Raw genomic sequence first — 14,476 nt, forward strand, 5'->3', positions numbered from 1 at the left:
GGCTCCATGGTACTTGACCAGAACTCCCCAGTGGCATCCGGATGGGTCAACTTAGCCCTAGAGAACCTGAGAGCCAAAGACGGGTAATAGTGTAGCCGTCCAGACCAACCTAAGACAGCGGTCCGGACCAAGTGCGCCGGATTAGCGATGACGGGTAAGGCTGGTCACGGAATATGCCAACCTAAGACAGGCCAGGTGTCTCATTTAAAAGGGGGAGATGTCCGGAGCCGCCTGGAGCATGCGCCGTGTTGCGCAACACACGTGCCATTAATTAGTTTTCGCTTTACCGTTTTGCCTGCTGAGAAACCACAGGTGTTTCCTATTAATCAAATGAGATTGGGAGGTATGATGGGAGGAGCTACCAGGATATAAGAGGAGAACCACAAGAAGGTCAGGAGGTCATTGCCAGAGGTTATTGTGAGAGGTTATTGCGAGAGGATCAGAGAGAAGGTCAGGGAAGTAAGAAAGTCAGGGAAAAGAAAGATATGTAAAAGTAGTAAAAGGAAAAATAAAGAAGTAAACGCTAGCGTCAAGTCGTCAAGCCCCTCATTTCAATCCTCAGCCCTTCTCTTCCCGTGCCTCTGAACCCCGCGGGTCGGGACATGTGCATGCGCAAATGTGCAGTTCTCAGGGCCGCCGGCAGGGGGCGCTGGTGAGCGCGGGGGTGTTTCGGGGTCCCTCAGCCCCCTTGGGCATAGGGGGACCTCTACCCCCATGGGGAATGGGGACCCTCTTCCCCCTCGGGGGAACGGTCAATCTTCCCCCTAGGGGACACCTGCTCCCTTCTCTCGCACTCACAGTACCAGGGTCAGTCTGCGCGACCGAAAACGCCCTAGAGAGAGGGGCGGGTTCGGTGTCAAGGTCGGGCACCTCCTGTTTGGCCCAGAGAACTGGCAACCCTGGCCTCTTCCCAAACTGCAGGCAGACTCCCGAGGCAGAAGGCCCGGGACAACCCAGCCACAATCAAAGGGGAAGAGTCTTCACCTGGCCCAGCAGGGCTGATGAGCTCCAGGCTCCGCCCCGGACCGGAGCCTGACCCTGCCCACCCTTCTGTGCATGCGCAAAGGTGCAGTTCTCTGGGCCGCCGGCAGGGGGCGCTGGTGAGCGGGAGGGTGTTTCGGGGTCCCTCAGCCCCCTTGGGTGTAGGGAGACCTCTAAACCCATGGGGAATGGGGACTCTCTTCCCCCTCAGGGGAACAGTCAATCTTCCCCCTAGGGGACACCTGCACCCTCCTCTCGCACTCACACCCCCTGGGGCCGGCCCTGGGTAAGAACACGCCCTAGACGGATGGGCGGGATCACTGTCAGGGGAGGGCACCCCCTGTAAACCACGGACAAGCGGCGACCACGGCCTCTTCCCAAATTGCAGGCGGACTTGCAGAGGTGGAAGGCCCGGACAACCCAGCCCCAATCAAAGGGGAAGCATCCTCAACTGGCCCAGCAGGGCTGATGAGCTCCAGGCTCCGCCCCGGACCGGAGCCTGACCCCGCCCACCCGTTTACGCATGCGCAAAGGTGCAGTTCCCAGGGCCGCGGCCAGGGGGCGCTGGTGAGTGGGGGTTGTTTCGGGGTCCCTCAGCCCCTTGGGCGTAGTGGGACCGCTACCCCCATGGGGAATGGGGACCCTCTTCCCCCTCGGGGGAATGGTCAATCTTCCCCCTAGGGGACACCTGCACCCTCCTCTCGCACTCACAGCACCAGGGTCAGTCTGCGCGACCGGAAATGCCCTAGAGAGAGGGGCGGGGTCAGTGTCAAGGTCGGGCACTTCCTGTTCGGCCCAGAGAACTGACAACTGCGGCCACTTCCCAAACTGCAGGCCGACTCGCCGAGGCGAAAGGCCCGGGACAACCCAGCCCCAATCAAAGGGGAAGCATCCTCACTTGGTGCAGAAGGGCTGATGAGCTCCAGGCTCCGCCCCGGACCGGAGCCTGACCCCGCCCACCCGCCTGCGCATGCGCAAAGGTGCAGTTCTCAGGGCCGGCGGCCGGGGGCCCTGGTGAGCGGGGGCTCGTTCGGGGACTGTCAGCCCCCTTGGGCTTAGGGGGACCTCTACCCCCATGGGGAATGGGGACCCTCTTCACCCTCGGGGAAACGGTCAATCTTCCACCTGGGGGACACCTGAACTCTCCTCTCGCACTCACACCCCTAGGGTCTGGCCGCGCGACCGAACAGGCCTCAGAGAGATGGGCGGGGTCAGTGTCTAGGGCCGGCACCCCCTGTTCGGCCCAGAGAACCGGCGACCCTGGCCTCTTCCCAAACTGCAGGCAGACTCGTCGAGGCGGAAAGCCCAGGACAACCCAGCCCCAATCAAAGGGGAAGCGTCCTCACCTGGCCCAGCAGGGCTGATGAGCTCCAGGATCCGCCCCCGCCCGGAGCCTGACCCCGCACACCGGTGTGCGCATGCGCAAAGGTGCAGTTCTCAGGGCCGCGGGCAGGAATGCTGGTGGGGGGGGGATGGTTCGGAGTCCCTCAGCCCCCTGAGGCGTAGGGGACCTCTACCCCCATGGGGAATGGGGACCCTCTTCCCCCTCGGGGAACGGTCAATCTTCCCTCTGCGGGACACCTGCACCCTCCTCTCACACTCACAGCCCCAGGGTCCGGTCGCGCGACCGAACACGCCTTAGAGAGAGGGGCGGAGTCAGTGTCTAGGGCCGGCACCCCCTGTTCGGCCCAGAGAACCGGCGCCCGCGGCATCTTCCCAAACTGCAGGCAGACTCGTCGACGCGTAAAGCCCGGACAACCCAGCCCCAAAAAAGGGGAAGCGTCCTCACCTGGCCCAGCAGGGCTTTTGAGCTCCAGGCTCCGCCCCTGACCAGAGCCTGACCCCGCCCACCCTAGTCTGACATGCGCAAAGGTGCAGTTCTCAGAGCCGCCGGCAGGGGGCGCTGGTGAGCAGCGGGGTGGTTCTGGTACCCTCAGCCCCTTTGAGGGTGGGGGCACTTGTAGCCCCATGGGGAATGGAGACCCTCTTCCCCATGGGGAAATGGTCAATCTTCCCCCTGGGGCACAACTGCACCCTCCTCTCGCACTCACAGCCCAGGGGCCCGCCCCGGGCCCTAACACGCCCTAGACGGAGGGGCGGGGTCACTGTCAGGGGAGGGCACACCCTGTAAGCCATGGACAAGCTGCTACCACGGCCTCTTCCCAAACTGCAGGCAGACAGGCCAGCGCGGAAAGCCCAGGGCAAGCCAGAACCACTCAAAGGGGAAGTGACCTCACCTGGCCCAGCAGCGCGGTCACCACTTGTCCGTGGCTTACAGGGGGTGTCCTCCCCTTACAGTGACCCCTCACCTCCCTCTAGGGCTTGTTTGGTCACGCGACCTTCCCCTGCGGGTGTGAGTGCCAGAGGAGGGTGCAGGTGTCCCCCAGGGGGAAGATTGGCCGTTCCCCTAAGAGGAAGAGGGTCCCGATTCCCCATGGGGGTATAGTTCCCCCTCGCACAAGGGGGCTGTGGGTCCCCGAACCAACCCCCCCCCCGCTCACCAGCGCCCCCTGCCGGCGGCAATGAGAACTGCACCTTTGGGCATATGCAGACGGGTGGGCGGGGTCAGGCCTTGGCCCGGGGTGGAGCCTGGAGCTCATCAGCTCTGCTGGGCCAGGTGAGGACGCTTCCCCTTTGATTGGGGCTGGGTTGTCCCGGGCTTTCTCCCTCGGCAAGTCTGCAGGCAGTTTTGGAAGAGGCCGCGGTCGGCGGTTCTCGGGGGCCGAACAGGGATGCCCGCCCTTGACACTGACCCCGCCCCTCACTCTAGGTCTTGTTCGTTTGCGAGGCCGGCCCCTGGGTGTATGAGTGCTAGAGGAGTCTTCAGGTGTCCCCCAGGGGGAAGATGGACCATTTCCCTGAGGGGAAGTGGGTACCAATTCCCCATGGGGGTACAGGTGCCCTCACCCTCAAAGGGGCTGAGGGTCCCCGAACCACCCTCCCGCTCACCAGCGCCCCCTGCCGGCGGTCCTGTGAACTGCCCCTTTGCGCATGCGCAGATTCGGGTGGGCGAGTCCTGCGAGCCGGGGGCTCATCAGCGCTGCTGGGCCAGGTGAGGACCCTTCCCCTTTGAGTGGTGCTGGCTTGCCCGGCCTTTCCGCGCCGGCCTGTCTGCCTGCAGTTTGGGAAGGGGCCGTGGTCGCTGCTTGTCCGTGGTTTTCAGGGGGTGCCCTCCCCTGACAGTGACCACTCCCCTCCCTCTAGGGCTTGTTCGGTCGCGCGGCCGGCCCCTGGGGTTGTGAGTGCGAGAGGGTGCAGGTGTCCCCCATGGGGAAGATTAACCGTTTCCCCGAGGGGGAGGAGGTTCCTGATTCCACATGGGGGTACAGGTACTCCTCCCCCAAGGGGGCTGAGGGTCCCCGAACAACCCCCCTCTCACCAGTGCCCCCTGCCGGCGGCCCTGAGAACTGCACCTTTGCGCCTGCGCAGATGGGTGGGCGGGGTCTGGCTCCGGCCGGGGCCAGTGCCGGTGGCTCATCACCGCTTCTGGGCCAGGTGAGGACCCTTCCCCTTGAGTGGTGCTAGATTGCCCGGGGCTTTCCGCGCCGGCCTGTCTGCCGCAGTTTGGGAAGAGGCCGCGGTCGCTGCTTGTCTGTGGCTTTTAGGGGGTGCCCACCCTGACAGTGACCCTTCCCCTCCCTCTAGGGCATGTTCTGTCGCGCGGCCGGCCCCTGGGGGTGTGAGTGGGAGTGGAGGGTGCAGGTGTCCCACAGGGTGAAGATTGACTGTTTCCCCGAGTGGGAAGAGGGTCCCCATTCCCCATGGGGGTAGAGGTTCCCCTATGCCCAAGGTGGCTGAGGATCCCCGAACCACCCCCCGCTCACCAGCGCCCCCTGCCGGCGGCTCAGAGTACTGCACTTTTTGCGCATGCGCAGACGGGTGGGCGGGGTCAGGCTCAGGCCAGCGGCGGAGCCTGGAGCTCATCAGCCCTGCTGGGCCAGGTGAGGACACTTCCCCTTTGATTGGGGCTGAGTTGTCTCAGGCCATCTGCATAGGCGAGTTTGCCTGCAGTTTGGGAAGAGGCAGCGGTTGCCGGTTCTCTGGGCCCAACAGGGGGTGCCCGCCCTTGACACTGACCCCGCCCCTCTCTCTAGGGCGTTTTCGGTCGCGCGGCAGGACCCTTGGGCTTGAGTGCCAGAGCAGGGTGAAGGTGTCCCCCAGGGGGAAGATTGACCGTTTCCCCGAGGGGGAAGAGGACCCCATACCCCATGGGGGTACAGGAGCCCCCACCCTCAAAGGAGCTGAGGGTCCCCGAACCACAACCCCGCTCAAGAGCGCTCCATGCCGGCGGCCCTGAGAATTGCACCTTTGTGCATGCTCAGACTGGTGGGCGGGGTCTGGCTCTGGCTGGGGCCAGTGCCGGTGGCTCATCAGCGCTGCTGGGCCAGGTGAGGACTCTTCCCCTTTGAGTGGTGGTGGCTTGCCCGGGGCTTTCCGCACCGGCCTGTCTGCCTGCAGTTTGGAAGAGGCCGCGGTTGCCGCTTGTCCGTGGCTTACAGGGGGTGCCCTCCCCTGACAGTGAACCCGCCCCTCCGTGTAGGGCTTGTTCGGGCCCGGGGCCGGCCCCTGGTGTGTGAGTGCGAGAGGAGGGTGCAGGTGTCCCCTTGGGGGAAGATTGACCGATCACCTGAGGGGGAAGAGGGTCCCCATTCCCCTTGGGGGTAGAGGTCCCCCTACGCCCAAGGGGGCTGAGGGTCCCTGAAACACCCCCCCACTCACCAGGGCTCCCTGCCGGCGGCCCTGTGAACTGCACCTTTGCGCATGCGCAGATGGGTGGGCGGGGTCAGGCTCCGGACCGGGGCGGAGCCTGGAGCTCATCAGCCCCTCTGGGCCAGGTGAGGAAGCTACCCCTTTGATTGGGGCTGGGTTGTCCCGGGCTATCAGAGTCGGCGACTCTGCCTGCAGTTTGGGAAAAGGCCGCGGTCGCCGGTTCTCTGGGCCCAACAGGGGGTGCCCGCCCTTGACACTGACCCCGCCCCTCTCTCTAGGGCGTGTTCGATTGCTCGGAGGGACCCTGGGGGTGTGACTGTGAGAAGACGGTGCATGTGTCCCACAGGGGGAAGATTGACAATTTCCCCGAGGGGGAAGAGGACCCCATACCCCATGGGGGTACAGGTGCCCCCACCCTCAAAGGAGCTGAGGGTCCCCGAACCACACCACCGCTCACCAGCGCCCACTGCCGGCGTCCCTGAGAACTGCACCTTTGCACATGCACAGACGGGTGGACGGTGTCTGTCTCCGGCCGGGGCCGGTGCCGGTGCCTCATCAGCGCTGCTGGGCCAGGTGAGGACCCTTCCCCTTTGAGTTGTGCTGGCTTACCCGGGACTTTCTGCGCCGGACTGTCTGCCTGCATTTTGGAAGAGGCCGCGGTCGCCACTTGTCCGTGGCTTACAGGGGGTGCCCTCCCCTGACAGTGAACCCGCCTCTCCGTCTAGGGCTTGTTCGGGCCCGGGGCCGGCCCCTGGGTGTGTGAGTGCGAGAGGAGGGTGCAGGTGTCCCCTAGGGGGAAGATTGACCGTTCCCCCGAGGGGGATGAGGTTCCCATTCCCCATGGGGGTAGAGGTCCCCCTACGCCCAAGGGGGCTGAGGGTCCCCGAACCATCCCCCCGCTCACCAGCGCCCTATGCCGGCGCCTCTGATAATGGCACCTTTGAGCTTGCACAGACTCGGGTGGGCGGGGTCTGGCTCCAGCCGGGGGCGGAGCCGGGGCCTCATGAGCACTGCTGGGCCAGGTGAGGTCCCTTCCCCTTTGAGTGGTGCTGGCTTGCCCGGGGCTTTCCGCGCCGGCCTGTCTGCCTGCAGCTTGGGAAGAGGCCGTGGTCGCCGCTTGTCCATGGCTTTCAGGGGGTGCCCTCCCCTGACAGTGACCCTTCCCCTACTTCTACGGCTTGTTCGGTCGCGCAGCCGGCCCCTGGGGATGTGAGTGCGAGAGGAGGGTGCAGGTGTCCCATTGGGTGAAGATTCACTGATCCCCCGAGGGGGAAGAGGGTCCCCATTCCCCATGGGGGTAGAGGTTCCCCTATGCCCAAGGTGTCTGAGGGTCCCCGAACCACCCCCCCCGCTCACCAGCGTCCCCTGACGGCTGCCCTGATAACTGTACCTTTGCGCATGCGCAGACGGGTGGGCGGGGTCAGAATCAGGCCCGGGGCGGAGCCTGGATCTCCTCAGCCCTGCTGGGCCAGGTGAGGACGCTTCCCCATTGATTGGGGCTGGGTTGTCACGGGCTTTCCGCGTAGGCGTGTCTGCCTGCAGTTTGGGAAGAGGCCACAGTCACCGGTTATCTGGGCCCAACAGGGGTTGCCCGCCCTTGACTCTGACCCCGTCCCTCTCTCTTGGGCGTGTTTGGTCACGCGGCCGGACCCTGGGGTGTGAGTGCGAGATGAGGGTTCAGGTGTCCCCAGGGGGAAGATTGACCGTTTCCCCGAGGGGGATGAGGGTCCCCATTCCCCATGGGGGTACAGGTGCCCCCACCCTCAAAGGGGCTGCGGGTCCCCGAACCAACCCCCCGCTCACCAGGGACCCCTGCCGGCGTCCCTGAGAACTGCACCTTTGCGCATGCACAGAGGGATGTGCTGTGTCTGGCTCTGTCCCAGGGCGGAGCGTGGATCTCATCAGCCCTGCTGGACCAGGTGAGGACGCTTCCCCTTTGAGTGGGGCTGGCTTGCCTGGGGCTTTCCTCGCCGGCCTGTCTGCCTGCAGTTTGGGAAGTGGCCGCGGTATCCGCTTGTCCGTGGCTTACAGGGTGTGCCCTCCCCTGACAGTGACCCCGCCCCTCCGTCTAGGGCGTGTTTGGGCCCGGGGCCGGCCCCTGGGGGTGTGAGTGCGAGAGGAGGGTGCAATTGTCCCCTAGGGTGAAGAATGACCGTTCCCCCGAAGGGGAAGAGGGTCCCCATTCCCCATGGGGGTAGAGGTCCCCCTACGCCCAAGGGGGCTGAGGGTCCCCGAACCACCAACCCGCTCACCAGCTCCCCCTGCCGGCCGCCCTGAGAACTGCACCTTTGCGCATGCGCAGACGGGTGGGCAGTGTCAGGCGCTTCCCCTTTGATTGGGGCTGGGTTGTCCCGGGCTTTCCGCGTCAGCGAGTCTGCCTGCAGTTTGGGAAGAGGCCGCGGTCGCTGGTTCTCTGGGCCGAACAGGGGTTGCCCGCCCTTGACACTGACCCCGCCCCTCTCTCTAGGGCGTGTTCGGTCGTGCGGACGGACCCTGGGGTGTGAGTGCGAGAGGAGGGTGCAGGTGTCCCTCACTGGGAAGAGTAACCGTTTCCCCGAGGGGGAAGAGGGTCCCCATTCCCCATGTGGGTACAGGTGACCCCACCCTCAAAGGAGCTGAGGGTCCCTGAACCACCCCTCCGCTCACCAGCGCCCCCTACCGGCGGCCCTGAGAAATGCACCTTTGCGCATGCGCAGACGGGCACCATATGGGACCCTTGTCTGTTGGCCGGGGATCGAACTGGCACTGCAGAGGCTGGAGGCAGATTTTCAATCCAGTGCTCAACCGCTGCGCCACCGGGGAGGCCCCAAATTGGACAATATTTCAGTAAAATGTTTCTATAGAGTGAAAGAAACCACTATTAATAAAACACAAGCTAATGACTTGGAGAAAAAACTAATATATGTCATACAAATTCTTAATATAGAAATTTTATAAAGAACTCATTAAACTCGTCACAAAAAGAACAAACACCTCCATTAAAAAGTGGACAGAGATGTTGAAGAGCGACTTGTCCACAGGAGACAGAGATGGCAGCAGGCCCATGAATGTTTGTTTCTCCTCTCCTATTCAGAAAGCAAATCAGAAGCAAAATGAGCTATCATCTCTTATCTGTTAAGAGGGTTATTATCAAAATAGACAAGAAACAAGTGATGGTAAGTGTGGAGAGAAAAATATCTTTGTAGATTGTTGTTAGGAATTTCAATTGTTGCAATCATGGAAAATAATGTGGCAATCCCCAACAAAATTAAGAATAGAAATATCGGGCCTCCCCTGGTGGCGCAGTGGATGAGCACTGGGCTGCGAAGCTGCCCGCAGCGTCTGTAGAGCCGGTTTGATCCCGGCCACCAGCGAGGGTGCCATATGGCGTGACTGACCTCTCCTGTCGTGCCCGCTGCTCCCCTCAGCAGTGTATTTCGTCACTCTGCCTATTTTGTTTCTGCTCTGGCTCTGGTGAATTCTCTCACCCTCCCACACTTCTGGCTGTACCCAGTGCTTGTATAAATAAATAAATAAATCTTAAAAAAAAAGGAAGCAAATAGCAATTACATCTACCAAGTTGCTCAGGATAGAAATTTTAGCAGCATCTTTAATTTCTGTCTTTCCCTCACTCCTACTTCTATATCCATCCAAATCAGCCCTATTAGCTAACATCCTAAGCAACTTACCACTCTGACCCACTCCTCTCTCTTTGTCTACTGCAAGTTTCTCAGTTGTTTTCCTGTTGCATTCTTGTTCTCCTTCAATTTAGTTTCCCCAATGCAAAGAGATTTTTCTCAAACACAAATTATTCAATTCACTCCACTCGCCAACACCTCTCTCCGTTTTCACAATTATCATGAAGGTCAGGCCATCACCCTGAATTAGGAAGTTCTGAGTGACTAGTTTCTGTGAATATCTTTGACCTTATCTCACAATCCCTTCTCCTTTGTCCACATGAAACACTGCCCTCCTTTTTCTTACTGAAGGGTGATTCAGTCATTTCTGTCTGTCCGTGCTCCCCTCTGCAATTGTGCTTTCTCCCAAACTTTGTTGTATGCATCCTGGTCTGTAAATAGAGTTCATATTGTCATTTATTTAAGTATTATAATTTCCATTAAAGAATAATGTTTTCATAGCTTTACAGATGCATACATTTTATTAAAAATATCCTGAAGGGTTTCATATTTTGATGTTATCCGAAATGGTATTGAAAATTCAATTGGTTTGTTTCGATCCTTTGTACAGATCCTATCACCATTTGTTATTTCTCTGTTGGATTATTTTAAAACTTATTTATATTGCTTTTATTCCCTGACACTGAAAAGTCAGTTTTACCACAACATTCTCTCTATAGCCTGATCACTAGAACACTATCAATTGTACAAAGTACAGTGTAGTTTCTCAATTATTAGTCATTGTTTCTTTTGAGTGAATATCATATATAGATAACCTTGGAAAAAATGATTAACCTCTCTTCTCTAAATCTCCTTCTTCAGATACTTATTAATATATTTTGTAAGTGCACATATTGATATATGTAATATACATAGAATTAAAACTATGATACTTATACTTCCTGTTATTTATCGCTATGAAATCACTTTATTTTGGCTAAAGTGTGAAAAGCAACCTAAAAAAAAAAGTGTTCTGAATTTCCTAATATTTTTGTTTCGTTTTTAAGCACATTGGTATTGTTATGACCTATTGGATTTGTTAGTTTATTCCTTCTCAAAAGAACTATTGGGTATATAGTATTATTATTTAATGTTATTTTCCTACTAAACTAGAGTCCATGACACAATTATAGCCCCAAAAAAGAAAGACAGGCTGAAAAAGAATCCTGAAATTACCTCTTAAAAATTTTAGAATTTAAACCTTACTAGTTCATTCCAACACTAGTAACTGTGCCTCCTTTTTAAAAATAAAATTTTTTTTAAAGGTTTATTTTATTTATACAAGCACCGGGGTGCAGGCCAGATGCGCGGGAGGGTGAGAGGATTCACCAGAGACAGAGCTGGGGACAGAACAGGCAGACTGACTGAAATCCACTGCTGAGGGGAGCATCGGGCACGGCAGGAGAGGTCTGCTCGCCACGTGGGTCCCTCTCCGGGCCTGGCAGAGGCTGTGGACAGCTCCCCAGCGCAGGCCCAACCGCCTGTGCCCCCTGTTTGCTGTTCTCTCCACAGTGTGAGCGCGACAGTAAAGCATCTGCACAAGGCAGGGCCAGGATGGGGACGCCTTGAAAAGCCAAAACCCAGGACGGGATTGCTCAGGACAAATGAAAGGGCCTCTCAGGCATTCCAAGGGTTGTCGTTAAGCGGCAGCTTTTTCGTTAAGGCTGAGAAACCGCTGGGGGTTCCCTCTGCCAATGGCTGTGGCCTCTGGCTCTGACGCCACAAAGAGCCATTGTGACGGCACCGGCACCGCCTACATCAGGCCCGCCCGGACTGCGCCTGTGTCCTCAGGAGCCGGGAAGCTTTGGACAGTGACCTGTGCACTCCGGACGCCGACAGAGAGAATGAGAGTGTGTTTTGGGGTATTTGGTTTTCTTTTGGTTTATTTATTGGTTTATTTATTTAATTATTTGTTTAGGCTATTTATTTTAGTTATTTATTTTTCTTTCTTTGTTTTTCCTTATTTCTTTTTTTTGTATTTGCTTATAGTATTTTCTACTTTTTTTCCTTTTATTTCTTTGTTTTTTTATTTTCCTTTATTGTTTTGTTATTGGCTTTTATTTTTATCTTTATTCTTTTCTTTACTTTCTTACTTCAGTTTTTAGTTTTTTTTATTTTTATTTTTCGAGTGGTCTCCCCCATTTTCCCTTCTGTTCTTGTTTCGTTGTTTGTTCTTTCTTCCCCTTTGTCGTTTCTCTGGGATTTTATTTTGGTTTGTTTGTTTCAGGTTTTAGTTTCTAATTGTTGTTTGTTCTGTTGTTTGTTCTATGGGATGTTGTTCTGTTTTATTCTTAAATTTAGTGGTTAGTTTTAAATTAGTTTGTTTTAATCATATTTTTACATTTACATCTCATTCATCATTTTTGTTTGTGTAGTTTCATTCATTTGTAGTGTAGTTAGTATTGCTAGTAAGGTGAGTGAAGTTAGTATTGTTGGTGGAGTTAAGTTAGCATTGTTAGTATTTAGTGAGGTTAGTGAATACTTTTTGAGTACTATTAATACTAGATTAATAGTACATTTGTTAATATCGTAGGAGAGTCAGTTGTCAGCGGAGGTAGCGCAAGGGCTGGGAGCACAGTCAGGGCTGGTGAGGGTAGTCAGCGTAGTCAAGTGCATAGGCGCTATGTCCCAGGGACGTCAAGGGAAAAGCTACCTGGCGCTGCGGGAGCTGGGGCGGGGCTCCCACGCAAAGGTGACGCTGGCGCTGCACGCGCTCACGGGCACGAAGGTGCTCATCAGGGGCGTCCGCAAGTCTGAGCTGCCCGACCTCCACCTTCTGGCCTGCGAGATGGGGTGCCTGAAGGCCCTTCACCACCGAACATCGTGGAGCTCTTCCAGGTGGTGGACACCGGGCCGGAGCTGCAGCTCGTCATGGAGTACGTGCAGGGGGAGGACCTGCAGGACTTCCTGAGCAGGCGTGGGTGCTTGGACGAGAGCGAGGCCCGACCGCTCTTTCAGCAGATCCTCGCGGCCCTCAGCCACTGCCATGCCAAAGGCATCGTGCACCTGGATGTGAGGCCCGAGAACATTCTGCTGACCCGATAGGGAAAAGTCAAGCTGGTGGACTTTGGGCTCAGCGTCCAGGGCTTCAACTGGGCGCTGAGCACGTGCTGCTGTTGCCCAGAATACAGGGCCCCAGAGGTCTATCTTGGCCAGCAGTACAACGGCCCCAAGGTGGACGTGTGGATCCTGGGCGTCGTGTTCTATAAAATGATGCGGCACACTGCCCTTCAGGGGCCCAAACCTCGGGGCGATCAGGGTGCGCTTCCTGGGCAGGTGGGTCCAGCTGCCCGACTACCTCACGGAGCAGTGCCAGGACCTACTGGCCAAAATGCTGTCACCAGACCCCTGGAGGCGCAGCACCCTGGAGAGCATCCAGCAGCATGCCTGGGTAGCAGAAACGAGCGAGGGACTCCTGCCCTTCGGCGAGCCATCGCTCAGCCCCAGGACCCGGCCATAACCAAAGCTATGGAGCGCCTGGGCTACCAGAGGCAGGAAATTCGGAAGGCCATTGACGCTGACAAGTACGACGAGGTCGTACTGATCCTCCGCTCCAGGAAGCAGGAGGGGGAGGAGGACTATGAGGAGGAGGGGGAGGAACGGCCCAGGCATGTCACCTTTGGTGCCAAAGCGTGTCACCTTCCGGGAGCCTGGTGACCCCAATTCCAAGGACTGCCTCCCGCAGCCTGAGGTTTCGGGGAATACCCCAAGGCCGGGTATCCTGCGAAAGCAGGAAGTCCAAAAGAGGGGAAAGGATGCCACCCCAGGACAGGGTCATCTCCGCTGGAGTCCCTGAGCTGGAGGACGCCCAGAAGCACACCACCGCCGCAGGGCCAGGCTCCCTGTTAGAGGACACCCCGAAGGCCTCTGCGCTAGGCCCGGTGCTGGAGGACGCCTGGGGGGGACACCAGCACCTCTGTGGCCAGACCCCAGCAGGAGGACACCAGGGAGCACAGCAGCACCTTTGTGTCAGTCCTCCAGCTGGAGGACGCTGGGGAGCACGGCAGCACCACTGAGAAAGGCCCCCAGCTGGAGAGGGACCAGGAAAGCAGGGCCAACACAATCTGTCCAGCTCCCAAGCCATCCAGCACCACCCTAAGACCTCCCCCAAGACCTGGCTGGCCTTCCAGTGCAGTGGCCCCTTCAGCAATCATCAGGGCCAGAGATAGGGTATTAGATATTATCCTAGAATTTTGTTGTGCTGTACAGCATTCGAATTGCAGAGCAACAAAGACTAAAAATAGCACCACACCAGACAAAAGCCTCCCACCCCCAAAGCACAACTCAGTGGCCATGGTGAACAGGAGTACACCAGGGAAGTTTGAGGCTCTGGAGAGGCTCGGACTGGGCCCAGTACAGGGGCCAGGAGCAGCATGAGACCCACGGGAACGCAGCACAGAAATCTGGGCAAAACCGATGTCCCTGGAGCACAGATGTCCCTGGAGCAGAGCAGGTGAAGGGCCAGGAGGGCCACGGAACTGGTGAAACACCTGGAGGGGAGCAGAACGGGTGAGTGGTGGGGTGTGGAGTGGCTGGGGAGAGCTGAGCAGGTACAGGGCCCAGGAGGGGTATGAGGCTGTGTGGGTGGCCCAGGGTCAGAGGCCCAGGGCCAGAGGCAGGAAACCCTGGACCTCTCTCCCCCATCATAGGCTCAGTTCCCTGAGAACCATACTGCCCCCCTTGCTGGGAGACCTGCTGCTCTATCCTGAGCACAGGGATGTCATAGAGGATGCAGGAGCTCTTGCAAAGGCTTGGGCCCAGGTGGTAAAACGTGCAGATTGCAAGGAGCAGATAGAGAGGGTCTCTAGCTCCCCTTAAGAAAGACTCGGGACCAGTATATTAGAATCCAAACAGGACTCTTCAAGCTGGACAGAGTTTATTCATAGACCAGCCGTACTCCACACGACCTGCTCAGCTGGAAAATCTGCCATCTTCCTACACCAGGAAGCCCTAGGCTATGATCAATCTCAGTCCCGCAGTGGGCATTGTCACCTCAAAATTTTGCAGCTTGGGATTCTTACACAGTGTCAGCCCAGCTGGAATTTCCCCTTTAAAAAATCCTCTTCCAGACGGCCACCCACCCCTCCTCCTCCTGGATTCAAACCCGCAGGGTGACCTTAGCCAAATTG

This window comes from Talpa occidentalis, unplaced genomic scaffold (genome assembly GCF_014898055.3).
Source record: "Talpa occidentalis isolate TD23 unplaced genomic scaffold, MPIMG_talOcc4v2.1 talOcc4.19, whole genome shotgun sequence".
Classification (NCBI taxonomy): domain Eukaryota; kingdom Metazoa; phylum Chordata; class Mammalia; order Eulipotyphla; family Talpidae; genus Talpa; species Talpa occidentalis.